Source organism: Oncorhynchus gorbuscha, linkage group LG15 (genome assembly GCF_021184085.1).
Source record: "Oncorhynchus gorbuscha isolate QuinsamMale2020 ecotype Even-year linkage group LG15, OgorEven_v1.0, whole genome shotgun sequence".
NCBI classification, from domain to species: domain Eukaryota; kingdom Metazoa; phylum Chordata; class Actinopteri; order Salmoniformes; family Salmonidae; genus Oncorhynchus; species Oncorhynchus gorbuscha.
Window position 1 is genome coordinate 18,306,614 of NC_060187.1, and position 20,325 is coordinate 18,326,938.

The window sequence follows — 20,325 nt, forward strand, 5'->3', positions numbered from 1 at the left end:
GAAAGAATTCAGGATTAATCGTTTTTTGTTAAGACTGGAATAAACTCTGTTTCTGTTAAGTCGCTTTTGGGTCCTCATTCACCTGCATAACAGAAGGATCCGACCAAGAATGGACCCAGCGACTACGGATCCTCGCAACTCAGCCGTCGAGATCCAGGGAGCGATGCTCGGCAGACACGAGCAGGAATTGTCTGCTGCTCGTCATGCCGTTGAGACCCTGGCCGCTCAGGTCTCCGACCTCTCAAGACAGTTTCAGAATCTCCGTCTCGAGCCACCAGCTACTTCCTGGTCCTCCGAGTCTCCGGAACCAAGAGTTAATAACCCACCGTGTTACTCTGGGCAGCCCACTGAGTGCCGCTCCTTTCTCACCCAGTGTGATATTGTGTTCTCTCTCCAGCCCAACACATACTCAAGAGAGAGAGCTCGGATCGCCTACGTCATATCACTCCTTACTGGACGGGCTCGGGAGTGGGGCACAGCTATCTGGGAGGCAAGGGCTGAGTGTACTAACGAGTATCAGAACTTTAAAGAGGAGATGTAACGGGTTTTTGATCGTTCTGTTTTTGGGAAAGAAGCTTCCTGGTCCCTGTCTTCCCTATGTCAAGGTAATCGATCCATAACGGATTACTCTATAGAGTTTCGCACTCTTGCTGCCTCCAGTGACTGGAACGAGCAGGCGTTGCTCGCTCGTTTTCTGGAGGGACTCCACGCTAAGGTTAAGGATGAGATTCTCTCCCGGGAGGTTCCATCCAGCGTGGATTCTTTGTTTGAACTCGCTATTCGCATAGAACGACGGGTAGATCTTCGTCACCGAGCTCATGGAAGAGAGCTCGCGTTAACTGTGTCCCCCCTCTCCCCGACACTACCATCTTTCCCCACTGACTCAGGTGTTGAGCCCATGCAGCTGGGGGGTATTCGCATCTCGACTAAGGAGAGGGAACGGAGAATCACCAACCGCCTCTGTCTCTATTGCGGTTCCGCTGGTCATTTTGTCATTTCATGTCCAGTTAAAGGCCAGAGCTCATCAGTAAGCGGAGGGCGACTGATAAGCGCTACTACTCTGTCCTCTCCGTCAAGTACCTGTACTACCTTGCCGGTCCATCTACGCTGGACCGGATCGGCAGCTTCCTGCAGTGCATTAATAGACTCTGGGGCGGAGGGCTGTTTTATGGACGAAGCCTGGGCTCGGGAACATGACATTCCTCTCAGACAGTTAGGGGAGCCCACGGTCATGTTCGCCTTGGATGGTAGTCCTCTCCCCAGTATATTATGTGAAACACTACCTTTAACCCTCACAGTATCTGGTAACCATAGTGCGACCATTTCTTTTTTGATTTTTCATTCACCTTTTACACCTGTTGTTTTGGGTCATCCCTGGCTAGTGTGTCATAATCCTTCTTTTGATTGGTCTAGTAATTCTATCCTTTCCTGGAACGTTTCTTGTCATGGGAAATGTTTAATGTCTGCTATTCCTCCTGTTTCTTCTGCTCCCTCTTCACAGGAGGAACCTGGTGATTTGACAGGAGGGCCGGAGGAATATCATGATCTGCGCACGGTCTTCAGTCGGTCCAGAGCCACCTCCCTTCCTCCTCACCGGTCGTATGATTGTTGTACTGATCTCCTCAAGAAGCGTTTTACATCCGCTCCTATCCTTGTTACACCTGACGTCACTAAACAGTTCATTGTCGAGGTAGACGCGTCAGAGGTGGGCGTGGGAGCCATTCTGTCCCAGCGCTCCCATACTGACGATAAGGTCCACCCTTGCGCGTATTTTTCTCATCGCCTGTCGCCGTCGGAACGTAACTATGATGTGGCTAACCGCGAACTGCTCGCCATCCGTTTAGCCCTAGGCGAATGGCGACAGTGGTTGGAGGGGACGACCGTTCCTTTTGTCGTTTGGACTGACCATAAGAACCTTGAGTACATCCGTTCTGCCAAACGACTCAATGCGCGTCAAGCTCGTTGGGCGTTGTTTTTCGCTCGTTTCGAGTTCGTGATTTCTTATCGCCCGGGTACTAAGAACACCAAGCCTGATGCTTTATCCCGTCTCTTCAGTTCTTCTGTAGCGTCTACCGACCCCGAGGGGATTCTCCCTGAGGGGCGTGTTGTCGGGTTGAATGTCTGGGGAATTGAGAGACAGGTTAAGCAAGCACTCACTCACACTCCGTCGCCGCGCGCTTGTCCTAGTAACCTTCTTTTCGTTCCCGTTTCTACTCGTCTGGCCGTTCTTCAGTGGGCTCACTCTGCCCAGTTAGCTGGCCACCCCGGCGTTCGGGGTACGCTTGCTTCTATTCGCCAGCGTTTTTGGTGGCCTAATCAGGAGCGTGACACGCGCCGTTTCGTGGCTGCTTGTTCGGACTGCGCGCAGACTAAGTCCGGTAACTCTCTTCCTGCTTCTGCTCCTGCCCTTGCTGTGTCTCAGTCTGTCCCCAGCCACCGCATCTCTCCTGGTCCTGTTCCTGCACTTGCTGTGTCTCAGTCTGTCCACAGCCACCGCCTCTCTCCTGTTCCTGGTCTTAGCCTTGCTGTGTCTCAGTCTGTCCCTAGTTGTTACTCTCCTGGCCTGTTTGGTCCTGATTGCTCTAACTCTTACAGTTCTCTACCCGTGTCTCATTTTTATAAGAGTTATTGCACTAGATTCCCTCTTCATCGTTTCCCGTTACGGTCCTGAGGAGAGGAGTTGGGTTCTTTCTCGGGACGTGCTGGACCGTTCGTTGATCAATGATTTCCTCCGTTGCCGCCAGGGTTCCTCCTCGAGTGCGCCAGGAGGCGCTCGGTGAGTGGGGGGGTACTGTCATGTTTTGTCATATATTGTAATGTCTTGTCCCTGTGCTTTCTCTTTTATTCGTTTCCCCCTGCTGGTCTTATTAGGTTTCTTTCCCTCTCTCTCTATCCCTCTCTCTCTATCCCTCTCTCTCTCTATCGTTTCGTTCCTGCTCCCAGCTGTTCCTCATTCTCCTAACTACCTCGTTTACTCTTTCACACCTGTCCCCTATTTTGCCCTCTGATTAAGTCCCTATTTCTCTCTCTGCTTTCTGCTTCTGTCCTTGTCGGATCCTTGTTTGATGTTTGCTGTACTGTGTCCTTGTTCCGTCCTGTCGTGTTTTTGCCTTCTTCAGATGCTGCGTGTGAGCAGGTGTCTCTATCAGCTACGGTCTGCGCCAACCCGAAGCGACCTGCAGTCTGTGGTCGCATCTCCTGTTGTTCCCCTCTACTGACTAGAGGATTTCAGTTATTCCTGTTTGGACATTACCAGTGAAAGAATTCAGGATTAATCGTTTTTTGTTAAGACTGGAATAAACTCTGTTTCTGTTAAGTCGCTTTTGGGTCCTCATTCACCTGCATAACAAGAAGCAGTTCAATCTAAACATGCAACCAGAAGCAGTTCAATCTAAACATGCACCCAGAAGCCAGCTCAATCTAAATATGCATCCTGATACCAGCTCAATCGAAACATTCATCCAGAAGCCAGCTCAATCGAAACATTCATCCAGAAGCCAGTTCAATCTAAACATGCAACCAGAAGCAGTTCAATCTAAACATGCAACCAGAAGGCATTTCAATCTAAACATGCACCCAGAAGCCAGCTCAATCTAAATATGCATCCTGATGACAGTTCAATCTAAACATTCATCCAGAAGCCAGCTCAATCGAAACATTCATCCAGAAGCCAGTGCAATCTAAACATGCAACCAGAAGCAGTTCAATCTAAACATGCAACCAGAAGCAGTTCAATCTAAACATGCAACCAGAAGGCATTTCAATCTAAACATGCAACCAGAAGGCATTTCAATCTAAACATGCAACCAGAAGCAGTTCAATCTAAACATGCAACCAGAAGCAGTTCAATCTAAACATGCAACCAGAAGGCATTTCAATCTAAACATGCAACCAGAAGGCATTTCAATCTAAACATGTAACCAGAAGGCATTTCAATCTAAACATGCAACCAGAAGCAGTTCAATCTAAACATGCAACCAGAAGCAGTTCAATCTAAACATGCAACCAGAAGCAGTTCAATCTAAACATGCAACCAGAAGGCATTTCAATCTAAACATGCAACCAGAAGGCATTTCAATCTAAACATGCAACCAGAAGGCATTTCAATCTAAACATGCAACCAGAAGCAGTTCAATCTAAACATGCAACCAGAAGCAGTTCAATCTAAACATGCAACCAGAAGGCAGTTCAATCTAAACATGTAAACAGAAGGCATTTCAATCTAAACATGCAACCAGAAGCAGTTCAATCTAAACATGCAACCAGAAGCAGTTCAATCTAAACATGCAACCAGAAGCAGTTCAATCTAAACATGCAACCAGAAGCCTTTTCAATCTAAACATGCAACCAGAAGGCATTTCAATCTAAACATGTAACCAGAAGGCATTTCAATCTAAACATGCAACCAGAAGCAGTTCAATCTAAACATGCAACCAGAAGCAGTTCAATCTAAACATGCAACCAGAAGCAGTTCAATCTAAACATGCAACCAGAAGCAGTTCAATCTAAACATGCACCCAGAAGCCAGTTCATTCTAAACATGCACCCAGAAGCCAGCTCAATCTAAACATGCACCCAGAAGACAGTTCAATCTAAACATGCATCCTGATGACAGCTCAATCTAAACATGCAACCTGATGACAGTTCAATCTAAACATGCATCCTGATGACAGCTCAATCTTAACATGCAACCAGAAGCCAGCTGAATCCCTTAGCCAAGATAAAACGGGCAAATCTCACAGAGCAGGAAACCAAGGTGGAAGTCCCAAAATTGTCAGAGCTAGAGACAGACTCCTGTTTAACGTGTGTGTGTGTGTGTGTCTGTGCGCACCTCTGTGTGTAGTGTCTGAATGAACGAGGAGATAAATGTAGTAGTGATTAATTTATATTTTAATGGTTATCTTTCTGTCGTTAACCTACATCGCTGTGCAAATTATGCGTCTGTTGGATTAAACAATGGGCTCTCAACATGGCAGGTAGTACATCTCCTGACTGGCTGTTGTGGAAAAGACATTAATCTAAGCTTCATGTCCAGACCAGGATCTCCCCATCACTCCTGGGTGAGCACACACACACACACACACACACACACACACACACACACACACACACACACACACACACACACACACACACACACACACACACACACACACACACACACACACACACACACACACACACACACACACACACACACACACACACACACACACACACACACACACACACACACACACACACACACACACGCACACACACATGCACACACGCACACACAAACTCACATGCACCCCCCCCCACACACACACACACCTGCTGAGCTCCAGGTGATCCATCAGCAGTCCCAGGTCTGGTTCAGGGGACAGCGTCATTTAACATTTTTATAAATGTCTTCTGCCCTAATGTAAATGATGAGACATTTAAATGTCCTTCCAGGAGGCTTCAACTCTTTTTCAAATGGGCCTCTTAAGGACAAAGTGGACATTTAAAAGGTGACCTTTCAGATGAAAGTAAGTCTGGTAGGATTAATTGTGGATATGGTAGCCTAATTGAAGGCATTATTTGCAAGCATTTGTCATTTTAGGAAAAGAGACCATGCTCATAGTATATTACCATGGTTTGTGTGCATTCTTTCAAATACATTCTAAGTTTATCAGGACAATACCATTAAAGTTGTTTAGAAGACATATTTCATTGTAGCCAACTCTTAATAATGAATCCTTTTGGTACTGCAGTGTTTGATTTTTAAATTCAAGGTGTTTGTGGTTGGACATTGTGCCTTTGAGGGAGCACCAAACTACCTGTCTGTACTGTAGCTGGTGGCAGTATCATTATTCAGGGAACATTGTGTGTAACCTTCACAAATGGCAGCTATCATCCATTTACAATCTCAGGCCCGGCCCGGAAGGGGGAACCGTCCGGAGCAGCTAGACTTGAGCCTTTTTAGTGGAACAGAACTGTTGGAGTCACTGAAGCATACAGCGAGCCACCGTCTTGTTGAAGGTCATCTGAAACATTTTCTTCAGACTATTTTACTTCAAACTATAATCAAATAAATATTTAAATGCGACATGCAGCAATTTCAGGGATTTGACTGAGTTACAGTTCATATAAGAATGTCAGTCAATTTAAAAAAATTAGGCTCTAATTTATGGATTTCACATGACTGGGAATACAGATATGCATCTGTTGGTCATAAATACCTTCTTTTTTTAAAAGTAGGGGCTTGGATCAGAAAACCAGTCAGTATCTGGTGTGACCACTATTTTCCTCACGCAGTGTGACACTTCTCCTTATTATATAGTTGATCAAGCTGTTGATTGTGGCCTGTGGAATGTTGTCCCACTCCTCTTCAATGGCTGTGCGAAGTTGCTGGATATTCGCGGGAACTGTAACACGCTGCCGTACACTTCAATCCAGAGCATCCCAAACACGCTCAATGGGTGACATTTCTGGTGAGAACACAGGCTATATAAGAACTGGAACATTTTCAGCTTCCAGGAATTGTGTACAGATCCTTGCGACATGGGGCCATGCACTATCGTGCTGAAACATGACATTTCTGCGGTCAGCATGCCAATTGCACGGTCCCTCAAAACTTGAGACATATGTGTCATTGTGTTAGAGTGGCCTTTTATTGTTCCCAGCACAAGGTGCCGCTGTGTAATGATCATGCTGTTTAATCAGCTTCTTGATATGCCACACCTGTCAGGTGAATGGATTATCTTGGCAAAGGAGAAACAGGGAAGTAAACAAATTTCTGCACACAGACGTGTGTGACTGGGGATGCATGCCGAATGTCACCCTACTCCTTATAGGCCCTGGTCAAATGTAGTGCACTATAAAGGGAATAGTGTGCACTCTGGACAGGACAGTAATTCAGGTCTGTCAGTCAGCAGGCTGTCATGGCAACCATGTCTCTCCATTAAGAGGATGTCAGAAGCCATGAGAGAGTACTCCCTTCAGTGAGCCCTGACCTAGCGTGGTGCAGAAGGAACACACACACACACACACACACACACACACACACACACACACACACACACACACACACACACACACACACACACACACACACACACACACACACACACACACACACACACACACACACACACACACACACACACACACACACACACACACACACACACACACACACACACACACACACACACACACACACACACACACACACACACACACACACACACAAAGGCCCCTGTGTTGAAATGCAAATATATTTTCATGCCACTGCAATGGACAGGGAGGGCCTGTAGCGTTCAAAGTGACTTGCTTTTTCTGCTTTACACAGACAGGCAAGGCAGGCAGGCAGGCAGGCAGGCAGGCAGGCAGGCAGGCAGGCAGGCAGGCAGGCAGGCAGGCAGGCAGGCAGGCAGGCAGGCAGGCAGGCAGGCAGCCAGATAACAACATCAACAGCAGCACAGAGCAGAGCGGCAGCCAGCATTAAACTTCTTATCCCTGCTTGCTTGACTAAATTGCAACCCCTGACAGTGAGTTCAAATAGAGAATGGATGTGCATCTCGTGAGACATTTTATGCCACAGATAACGTTAATAAAAAAACTGTTGGATTGCTTCATAGTGCCTGTAAATATCTGATGAAATATGTCTTCAAAGGACCAGCGAGTTTGTCAAGAACTCCTTCAGATGAAGGGACATAGAGCAGTCTCATTGGTTTACTGGAAGCTACAGCAGGAGCAGCCAAGAGCAGATAGGAGTAGCCAGGAGCAGTCAGGAGCAGCCAGGAGTAGTCAGGAGCAGTCAGGAGCAGCCAGGAGCAGTCAGGAGCAGCCAAGAGCAGACAGGAGTAGCCAGGAGCAGCCCGGAGCAGTCAGGAGCAGTCAGGAGCAACCAGGAGCAGCCCGGAGCAGTCAGGAGCTGCCCGGAGCAGTCAGGAGCAGTCAGGAACCGTCAGGAGCAGTCAGGAGCAGCCAGGAGCAGTCAGGAGCAGCCAGGAGCAGTCAGGAGCAGCCAAGAGCAGTCAGGAGTAACCAGGAGCAGTCAGGAGCAGCCAGGAGCAGCCAGGAGAAACCAGGAGCAGTCAGGAGCAGTCAGGAGCCGTCAGGAGCAGTCAGGAGCAGCCAGGAGCAGTCAGGAGCAGCCAGGAGCAGTCAGGAGTAACCAGGAGCAGTCAGGAGCAGCCAGGAGCAGTCAGGAACCGTCAGGAGCAGTCCGGAGCAGCCAGGAGTAGCCAGGAGCAGCCAGGAGCAGCCAGGAGCAGTAAGGAGCCGTCAGGAGTAGCCAGGAGCAGTCAGGAGCCGTCAGGAGTAGCCAGGAGCAGTCAGGAGCAGCCAGGAGCAGCCAGAAGCAGTCAGGAGCAGCCAGGAGCAGTCAGAAGCAGCCAGGAGTAGCCAGGAGCAGCCAGGAGCAGCCAGAAGCAGTCAGGAGCAGCCAGGAGCAGTCAGGAGTAACCAGGAGCAGTCAGGAGCAGCCAGGAGCAGTCAGGAACCATCAGGAGCAGTCCGGAGCAGCCAGGAGTAGCCAGGAGCAGCCAGGAGCAGCCAGGAGCAGCCAGGAGCAGTAAGGAGCCGTCAGGAGTAGCCAAGAGCAGTCAGGAGCAGCCAGGAGCAGCCAGAAGCAGTCAGGAGCAGCCAGGAGTAGCCAGGAGCAGTCAGGAGCAGCCACGAGTAGCCAGCAGCAGTCAGGAGCCGTCAGGAGTAGCCAGGAGCAGTCAGGAGCAGCCAGGAGCAGCCAGAAGCAGTCAGGAGCAGCCAGGAGTAGCCAGGAGCAGTCAGGAGCAGCCACGAGTAGCCAGCAGCAGTCAGGAGCCGTCAGGAGTAGCCAGGAGCAGTCAGGAGCAGCCAGGAGCAGCCAGAAGCAGTCAGGAGCAGCCAGGAGCAGCCAGGAGTAGCCAGGAGCAGCCAGGAGCAGCCCGGAGCAGTAAGGAGCCGTCAGGAGCCGTCAGCAGCAGCCAGGAGCAGTCAGGAGTAGCCAGGAGCAGTCAGGAGCAGTAAGGGGCAGCCAGGAGCAGTCTGTAGCAGCTAGGAGCAGTCAGGAGCAGCCAGGAGCAGCCAGGAGCAGCCAGGAGTAACCAGGAGCAGTCAGGAGCAGCCAGGAGCAGTCAGGAACCGTCAGGTGCAGTCCGGAGCAGCCAGGAGTAGCCAGGAGCAGTAAGGAGCCGTCAGGAGCCATCAGCAGCAGTCAGTAGCAGCCAGGAGCAGTCAGGAGTAGTCAGGAGCAGCCAGGAGCAGTCAGGAGCAGCCAGGAGCAGTCTGGAGCAGCCAGGAGCAGCCAGGAGCAGCCAGGAGTAACCAGGAGCAGTCAGGAGCAGCCAGGAGCAACCAGGAGTAGCCAGGAGCAGCCAGGAGCAACCGGGAGCAGCCAGGAGCAACCAGGAGCAGCCAGGAGCAGCCAGGAGCAGCCAGGAGCAACCAGGAGCAGCAAGGAGCAACCAGGAGCAGCCAGGAGCAGCCAAGAGCAACCAGGAGTAGCCAGGAGCAGCCAGGAGCAACCAGGAGCAGCCAGGAGCAACCAGGAGCAGCCAGGAGCAACCAGGAGCAACCAGGAGCAGCCAGGAGCAACCAGGAGCAGCCAGGAGCAGCCAGGAGCAGCCACCTACCATGCAGGAAGAAGAAGAGAGAGTTTAGTCTGTAAGATTAGCATTACACCACAGTACAGTCTGTACCTTCACAAAGATTAGCATTACACAACAGCAGCCTGAGAAGATTGCCCCCTGGAGAGAGCCAAATATAATCGATGTGTGAGTCTAACACTTTAGGAGTTCACTGGGTACAGAACAAAGATGACCCTGAACAAAGTGTGAACACGACATAGAAGAGGTATTCAAGAGGAATGAAGTTAGAAATACAATTCTAATGAATACTATCCACAGAGCATTTCAAACGTGTCTTTAAGCACGTGTCCATTTGATGCACAAGCTGATTTCTATTTGGGGGATGCCAGGTACCCTTATGCCAGATACCCACTACTTCTGAAACCCAGATATTGTACAGACAGTCTCCTAGTGCCTTTCCTGATGTGTTGACGTTTCAGTGGAGCCCAGATCCTTAATTATCTCCACTCAAAGCCTTGATTAAAGTCAGCTTGCCTCTGCCAAGTAGCTGAAATGAAAACACTCTGCTTTGTGTCTGAATATAAGGTTATTCTTTACTGACTAACTGGTTGGCAGGCAGTCTTGCAACAAAACGCAATACAAACGATTGCTTCACGAGTCCAGAGCAATCTGACTGAACTGCCACCACACGCTGTTGCGAAGCCGTACTGCTAGTAGGCTCATTTCCTCTCCCAGGGAGACAGCTCCTTTACTATCCCTGGGAGACAGCTACTTTCCTCTCCGCCACACAGCCAGCGAGGTAGACTCAAGCATGTCCCTCCCACATGCAGTGCAATAATATTTTAGAATATTAATTGCACACTTTGTGTGCTGTTGTCATATGGCTTTTATTATTATGTATTATTTTATATTAGTATTATTAGTATGATGTATTATGTATGTATTATTATTATTATATATTCGTATTGTTATTATATATTATTTTTTATTAGTATTATTAGTATGATGTATTATTATATATTAGTATTATTAGTATAGTGTATTATGTATTATTATTATTGTGTATTATGTATTATTTTATATTAGTATTATTAGTATGATGTACTATGTATTATTATTATTATTGTGTATTATGTATTATTTTATATTAGTATTATTAGTATGATGTATTATTATTATTAATATGTATTATTTTATATTAGTATTATTAGTATGATGTACTATTTATTATTATTATTATTGTGTATTATGTATTATTTTATATTAGTATTATTAGTATGATGTATTATTATATATTAGTATTATTAGTATAGTGTATTATGTATTATTATTATTGTGTATTATGTATTATTTTATATTAGTATTATTAGTATGATGTACTATGTATTATTATATTATTATTGTGTATTATGTATTATTTTATATTAGTATTATTAGTATGATGTATTATTATTATTAATATGTATTATTTTATATTAGTATTATTAGTATGATGTACTATGTATTATTATTATTATTGTGTATTATGTATTATTTTATATTAGTATTATTAGTATAGTGTATTATGTATTATTTTATATTAGTATTATTAGTATGATGTACTATGTATTATTATTATTATTGTGTATTATGTATTATTTTATATTAGTATTATTAGTATGATGTATTATTATTATTAATATGTATTATTTTATATTAGTATTATTAGTATGATGTACTATGTATTATTATTATTATTGTGTATTATGTATTATTTTATATTAGTATTATTAGTATAGTGTATTATGTATTATTTTATATATTATTAGTTATATTAGTATTATTTTATATTAGTATTATTAGTATGATACTATGTATTATTATTATTATTGTGTATTATGTATTATTTTATATTAGTATTATTAGTATGATGTATTATTATTATTATTATGTATTATTTTATATTAGTATTATTAGTATGATGTATTATTATTATTAATATGTATTATTTTATATTAGTATTATTAGTATGATGTACTATGAATTATTATTATTATTGTGTATTATGTATTATTTTATATTAGTATTATTAGTATAGTGTATTATGTATTATTATTATTGTGTATTATGTATTATTTTATATTAGTATTATTAGTATGATGTACTATGTATTATTATTATTATTGTGTATTATGTATTATTTTATATTAGTATTATTAGTATGATGTATTATTATTATTATTATGTATTATTTTATATTAGTATTATTAGTATGATGTATGATTATTATTAATATGTATTATTTTATATTAGTATTATTAGTATGATGTACTATGTATTATTATTATTATTGTGTATTATGTATTATTTTATATTAGTATTATTAGTATAGTGTATTATGTATTATTATTATTGTGTATTATGTATTATTTTATATTAGTATTATTAGTATGATGTACTATGTATTATTATTATTATTGTGTATTATGTATTATTTTATATTAGTATTATTAGTATGATGTATTATTATTATTATTATTATCTATTATTTTATATTAGTATTATTAGTATGATGTATTATTTATTATTATTCCTTTTTATTATTAATACTATTTCTTCTTATTAGTATCCCATCCAGTTAATGAGGTGTGAGGTGTACAGATGTCCCTGTCTATCCTTGTTCCCTATATAGGGAATGGGGTGCTGCTTGGGACGCTACCTAGCTCAGTCTTGTCAGTGGATAGTGCATCATGCATCCAGTATCAGTCCGCTCATTCGTTCAGTCAGGGATCTGTTGGTGTCTTTAATGAATTTAAATGTGGATGAATATACTCTTGCTATGATCTCCATTATCAGTGTGTGATTAGTCCCTGGACTGTAGTCTGAAGTAGCTGCTCTCAGGGCGTCTTAGTGTGTGAATATCATACCACCAATGTCATACATCTTTATAGGCATGTTTTATACAGGTTATTGGCACACACTGTATAGGCCACAGTTTGTACTCACACACACATGCAACAACACATGCTCACAGTCACACACACACCCATGCACATCATTATCAGTTGAAGAAATACATACTAGTTATAGCAGCCACTAAACCAAAAGCTAAATAGTTCACTCAAACCCAGCCACATTCTCTCTAACACTTTGAACAAACCAACATATGCTCACCCTACCTCCCCCTCAGACATCTTTGTCCTGGTACTTGAAAGGATGTAAGGAGACTGTGAGCCGGGAGATGACTGAGTCACATTCTCTCTCTCTTTCTCTCTCCCTCGCTTGCAGCCAGAGAATTACATGTACAGTGCATTCAGAAAGTATTCAGACCCCTTGACTATTTCCACATTTTCTTAAGTTACAGCTTTATTCTAAAATGGATTACATTGTTTTTTCCCTTATCAATCTACACACAATATCCCATTATGACAAAGCAAAAACAGGTTTAAAAAACAGAAATATCACATTTACATAAGTATTCAGACCCTTTACTCAGTACTTTGTTGTAGCACCTTCGGCAGCGATTACAGCCTTGAGTCTTCTGGGGTATGACGCTACAAGCTTGAGACATATGTATTTGGGGAGTTTCTCCCATTCTTCTCTGCAGATCCTCTCAAACTCTGTCAGGTTGGATGGGGAGCGTCACTCCACAGCTATTTTCAGCTCTCTCTAGAGATGCTCGATCGGCTTCAAGTCCAGGCTCTGGCTGGGCCACTGGGATTGTTGTCATGTCAGAAGGTGAACCTTCGACCCAGTCTGAGGTCATGAGCGCTCTGGAGCAGGTTTTCATCAAGGTTTTCTCTGTACTTTGCTCCGTTCATCTTTCCCTCAATCCTGACTAGTCTCCCAGTCCTTGCAGCTGAAAAACATCCCCACAGCATGATGCTGCCACCGCCATGCTTCACCGTAGGGATGGTGCCAGGTTCCCTCCAGACGTGATGCTTGGCATTCTGTTCTATCTTGGTTTCATCAGACCAGAGAATCTTGTTTCTCGTGGTCTGAGAGTCTTTAGGTGCCATTTACCACATGTGGACTCCAATGAAGTTGTAGAAACATCTCAAGGATGATCAATTCAAGTCTCATAGCAAAGGGTCTGAATACTTATGTAAATAAGGTAAATTTGACCATGTTTTTACGCTTGTATGAAAAGTTTCACAAATTTAGTTGCTTTTTTAGACCTATACATGCCTCTTGTAAGACCCTATGATCTGTGAACTGTACATTATATAGACAATGTCTTTGTTTCACATGTTTCACTGTTTTTATTTGTAATAAATTTGTAACAGTTTTTGCTTTGTCATTATGGGTTGTTGTGTGTAGATTGATGAGCGAATTGTTTTATTTAATACATTTTAGAATAAGGCTGTAATGTAACAAAATGTCCAAAAAGTCAAGGGGTCTGAAAACTGGCTACATCACTCCTAATATCCCTCCTCACTCCTTACCCAACCAGCCTCTCTCCCTCCTTCCTATACCCACCAATCTCCCTCTCTTTCAAACAAAAAGAGATTAACAGGAGAGATAACAGGGGAGTTTGGGCTCTGAGACATGCACAGATCTAGTAATTTCCTCTATCTGAGAGTATGGAGCTGACATTTGCAAGATCTCTAACAGATCTGGGACCAGGCTATATTGATATATGTTTATGCTATGAATTGATAGTATGTGAAACATGCATTCTTTGTTTGATAGGTTTTAAGTAAAGTGTGCAGTGGACAGGACATTATAGTTTTGGTAACTTCCAAAAGTCTGGGTTTCCTGGCAGCCTGTCCCATCATAAAATCAATGACATGAAGGCCCTGAGTCTTAAAGGTGAGTTATGGGTTCCAAACAATGCACAGCTTGCCTCTTCACAAAGCCCTCCACCACAAATCCTCTTTATGGTGTGCTATGCTCTCCATACGGCAGAGTGGCAGAGACAAAGAGAGGGACAGAGAGGGACAGATAAGGAGTGGGGCAGAGGGACAGAGAGAGGCAGAGGGGGACAGATAGGGGCAAAGAGAGAGAGAGAGTGAAAGAGAGACGGGACAGAGAGGCAAAAGGGGACCCAGAGGGGCAGATAGAGACAGAGAGGGACAGAGAGAGTCAGAGAGGGACAGAGAGAGGCAGAGAGGGACAGAGAGGGACAGAGAAGGAAAGGGCAGGACATAGATAGGTAGAGAGGGACAGAGAGAGGCAGAGAGGGAAAGAGAGAAGCAGAAAGAGGCAGAGAGTGACAGAAAGCAGGAAAGAGGGGGATGGAGAAGGACAGATCGGGACAGATATAGACAGATCAGGGCATCTTAGTGTGTGAACTACAATCCTTTCTAGGAATTTCTGCCTTTGAGTCTGCCTTTGAGTCTGACCTGAGCACCCATAGATGTACCCCTACTGGCCAGCTGGCTTCAGCATGCAGTACTTTACAGGAATCATTTTCTTTAAGCTGTAGAATGTCTCCACACGGACTGAGTACAGACCCTCTCTCTCCTTTCCCTTTTATTAGTCACACTCCTTCTTTGTTCCCTACTTGACTGGATTTAATGGCATATTCATCATGATCAATCAGTTTTATCATGGTTTTCACAGTGCATGATTTCTTCTGGCCTACAGATGCATACATTTTTTTAAAGGTTTTTAAGTTACTGAGATTTTATAATGTAAAGGCTGCAGACAATGACTCAACATTTTTCTATCCTCTCTCCGTCATGGAAATAGATTTGGATTTGGATCGTGTGTGTGTGCCGGATGCTCCTCCCCATCTCCCCTCCTGCCCTTCTCTCTCTCTCTCCCTCTTCCCCCCCTCTCTCTCTCCCCCTCTCTCTCGTTCTCTACATCTCTCTCTCTGTCTCTCCCTCTGCCCCCTCTCTATCCATCTCTTCCTCTCTGTCTCACCCTCTGCCCCCTCTATCCATCTCTCTCTTCCTCTCCCACCCTCCTTCTCTCTCTCCCTCTCTCCCCCCCTCTCTCTCTCTCCCCCTCTCTCTCATCTCTCTCATCTCTCTCTTCTCTCTCTCTCTCTCTCTCTCTCTCTCTCTCTCTCTCTCTCTCTCTCTCTCTCTCTCTCTCTCTCTCTCTCTCTCTCTCTCTCTCTCTCTCTCTCTCTCTCTCTCTCTCTCTCTCTCTCTCTCTCTCTCTCTCTCAGAGATGGACATGTAAGGTTAAGTCAGAGTGAGTTACCATGACCTTCCAATTGGACTCAGCTGATAGTGATGTCACAGGCTCACTGATCAATACCACATTAATGCATTCCCCTTGAGCTCCCTCTTTCTCTCTCTCTCTCTCTCTCTCTCTCTCTCTCTCTCTCTCTCTCTCTCTCTCTCTCTCTCTCTCTCTCTCTCTCTCTCTCTCTCTCTCTCTCTCTCTCTCTCTCTCTCTCTCTCTCTCTCTCTCTCAGAGATGGACATGTAAGGTTAAGTCAGAGTGAGTTACCATGACCTTCCAATTGGACTCAGCTGATAGTGATGTCACAGGCTCACTGATCAATACCACATTAATGCATTCCCCTTGAGCTCCCTCTTTCTCTCTCTCTCTCTCTCTCTCTCTCTCTCTCTCTCTCTCTCTCTCTCTCTCTCTCTCTCTCTCTCTCTCTCTCTCCACACACACACACACACACACACACACACACACACACACACACACACACACACACACACACACACACACACACACACACACACACACACACACACACACACACACACACACACACACACACACACACACACACACACACACACACACACACACACACACACACACACACACACACACTTCCAAGGGTACTTGTGTTTTTCCATCCCTCTCCGTCCTGCTCAGCAAAATCATTGCATTTCTTTAGTCACTGCAGTCATGAATCATTAAACACTTGACTGGTTCTTTGCTTGATCTACTTTAAGAGAACTAAAAAAGTAGGAACTTCCTCTAACACAGTTATTGAAAAGATATAATTAATAGTTAAAGGCATGACAACTTGAATGTCAAACAACTAACTCTAATAAAACAATGTTTTACATTAGGGGTATTCAACTCTGACCCTATGAAGTCCGGAGCCTACTGATTTTTTGTTCTAGCTGAAAATGAATTGCACCCACCTGGTGTTCCAGGTCTATCTCAGTCAGGGATTTTGAGTCCCAGTGTTAAGTTTGAGGGTTCTACAGGTCAACATGTGCCCTTTCCTCTAAAGATAGTGACTAAAATGTAGTCTGAAAAATCTACATTCTTTCATCAGATTTCTCTGAATGTAAACATCTGAAATAGTTAGGCGAAGCCAGTTCGGACAGGAAACCCCTGTTTTGTTCCCGTCGGGGATGGGTACAGCTATAACTCGCTCACTACATGTAGTTCATTATCATGGTAATAACTGAGCATTGCTCTGGCAGTGAGCTCCCCTGAAGTCAGCAGAGCCTAATACAAAGACCAAATGCATTCTCATCTACTTTATAAATGGTTAATTAATATTTGGGTTTCCTGTCTGAAATACTACTGAAGAAAATATCTATTTTACTAGCGTTGTACTGTATTTGTACAATCTTGTTAAATATGTTAGAGGGACATTTTCCATTTATTTTTGCTGTTCTCAATCTTCTGGTTTGAGAGAAGATACCTTTTTCCATTGTGTGATCTTCATTCCGCTCCCCATATCTTCAATCACAGACGTGATAAAGGGAACCATGATAAATGTCGTTTTTTCCCCGTGAACACCCATTCCAGAGCGTCCTCCTCCCGTCTTCCCCTGATGAAACACATTTGTTTCTTCGGCTTTTTCTCGTCCTCACACATCCTCTCAGGGAAATGGTCTTTTCTCAACCTGGCCTCCGCGTGTCAGGGTGGCAAAAATCTATTTTGTGTCCCAAATGGCACCATATTCCCTGTATAGTGTACTACTTTTGATCAGGGTCAAAAGTAGTACACTAAATAGGGAATTGGGTGCCATTTGGGACGCATATCCATTCTGCGAAATCTCATTATCACGATGGAGAGGATGGCAGAGAGAGACAGGCATCCACAGGGCCTGTATGGACATGACCACACTGTCTCACCCAGGCAGTCACCTAGGCAGATTTCCCTCTCTGAGTACAGAAAACAAATATAAATGTTATACTAAACTGCTGCAACGTTAGGCTAGAACAGTGGTATTCAAAGTTGTGGGGTCACCAATAAAAATATAAGAGTAAATATTATTTTAGGGGACAATATACAAACGTTATTGAGAAAGATCATTTGAGAGAAATTGAATGAGTTATTTGTATATAAGATTATAATTTTTTTAACCGATGTCAAGTTTGTGTCATTAGATTTGGGGTGCAGTGGGATCACCCAAAAATGGGGTCCTCAGAATTTCTGGCCCAATTAAGAGGGTCCAGCTGATAAAGTTTGTATACCACTGGGCTAAAACACAGCAGTTTTTCTCAACCTACGGTCCACGTGAGGAAATACTCTGTGCCCCTCTGTGAATAAACAGGGGCATTGGTTGCGCCTCTATGAGCCCTGGTCAAAAGTAAAGCACTACATAGGGAATAGGATGCCTTTTGGGAAGAAGACATGGATTTCAGTTATTAATTGAGTGGCGTTGGAGGTAATGAGCGATGAAATGAGAACCCCCCTCCCCTGCCCCACAAGCCGTGATGAACTGTGAAATATGTAGTTAGGTTAAAGATGGGACTCTCATTACTGTTTAATATCTATAGGTTGAGGGAGGGAGAGAGAGAGGGAGGGAGGGAGATAAGGCTAGAGGGCGAGAAGGATAGAGGGAGAAAGGGAGAGAAGGCTAGAGGGAGAGAAGGAGAGAAGGCTAGAGGGAGAGAAGGCTAGAGCGAGAGAAGGCTAGAGCGAGAGAAGGCTAGAGTGAGAGAGGGAGAGAGGGAGAAAAAGCTAGAGGGAGAGAAGGCTAGAGGGAGAGAGGGAGAGAAGGCTAGAGGGAGAGAGGGAGAGAAGGCTAGAGGGAGAGAGGGAGAAAAGGCTAGAGGGAGAGAAGGAGAGAAGGCTAGAGGGAGAGAGGGAGAGAAGGCTAGAGGGAGAGAGAAGGCTAGAAGGAGAGAGGGAGAGAGGGAGAGAAGGCTAGAGGGAGAAAGGGCTAGATGGAGAGAAGGCTAGAGGGAGAGAAGGCTAGAGGGAGAGAGGGAGAGAGGGAGAGAAGGCTAGAGGGAGAGAGGGAGAGAAGGCTAGAGGGAGAAAGGGCTAGATGGAGAGAAGGCTAGAGGGAGAGAAGGCTAGAGGTAGAGAGGAAGAGAAGGCTTGAGGGAGAGAAGGCTAGAGGGAGAGAGGATGTTATGTGTCATGTGCATGCTGAGGATGTTTTCTCTCTATAATGCAAATCCAGTTTAATCTCTGTAACGATGCCATATGAAGGGAGTATTTTTTAGTAAAACATATTGGGGAGAGTCGTGGCCAAAAGTTTTGAGTATGAGACAAATATTAATTTTCACAAAGTTTGCTGCTTCAGTGTCTTTAGATATTTTTGTCAGATGTTACTATGGAATACTGAAGCATAATTACAAGCATTTCATAAGTTTCAAAGGCTTTTATTGACAATTACATGAATTTGATGCAAAGAGTCAATATTTGCAGTATTGACCCTTCTTTTTCAAGACCTCTGCAATCTGCCCTGGCACACTGTCAATTAACTTCTGGGCCACATCTTGACTGATGGCAGCCCATTCTTGTGTAATCAATGCTTGGAGTTTGTCAGAATTTGTGGGTTTTTGTTTGTCCACCTGCCTCTTGAGGATTGACCACAAATTCTCAATGGGATTAAGGTCTGGGGAGTTTCCTGGCCATGGACCCAAAATATTGATGTTTTGTTCCCCGAGCCACTTAGTTATCACTTCTGCGTTATGGCAAGGTGCTCAATCAGGCTGGAAAAGGCATTGTTCGTCACCAAACTGTTCCTGGATGGTTGGGAGAAGTTGCTCTCGGATAATTTGTTGGTACCATCTTTATTCATGGCTGTGTTCTTAGGCAAAATTGTGAGTGAGCCCACTCCCTTGGCTGAGAAGCAACCCCACACATTTATGGTCTCAGGATGCTTTACTGTTGGCATGACACAGGACTGATGGTAGCGCTCACCTTGTCTTCTCCGGACAAGCTTTTTTCCGGATGCCCCAAACAATCAGAAAGGGGATTCATCAGAGAAAATGACTTTTCCCCAGTCCTCAGCAGTCCAGTCCTCAGCAGTCCAGTCCTCAGCAGTCCAGTCCTCAGCAGTCCAATCCCTGTACCTTTTGCAGAATATTAGTCTGTCCTTGATGTTTTTCCTGGAGAGAAGTGACTTCTTTGCTGCCCTTCTTGACACCAGGCCATCCTCCAAAAGTCTTCACCTCACTGTGCATGCAGATGCACTCACACCTGCCTGCTGATATTCCTGAGCAAGCTCTGTACTGGTGGTGCCCTGATCCCGCAGCTGAATCAACTTTAGGAGATGGTCCTGGCGCTTGCTGGACTTTCTTGGGCGCACTGAAGCCTTCTTCACAACATTTAAGGCAGCAACAACAATTGAACAGCTTTCCTTGAAGTTGTTGATGATCCAATAAATGGTTGATTTTGGTGCAATCTTACTGGCAGCAATATCCTTGCCTGTGAAGCCCTTTTTGTGAAAGGCAATGATGACGGCACGTGTTTCCTTGAAGGTAACCATGATTGACAGAGGAAGAACAATGATTCCAAGCACCACCCTCCTTTTGAAGCTTCCAGTCTGTTATTTGAACTCAATCAGCATGCCAGTGATCTCCAGCCTTGTCCTCGTCAACACTCACACCTGTGTTAACGAGAGAATCACTGATATGATGTCAGCTGGTCCTTTTTGTGGCAGGGCTGAAATGCAGTGGAAATG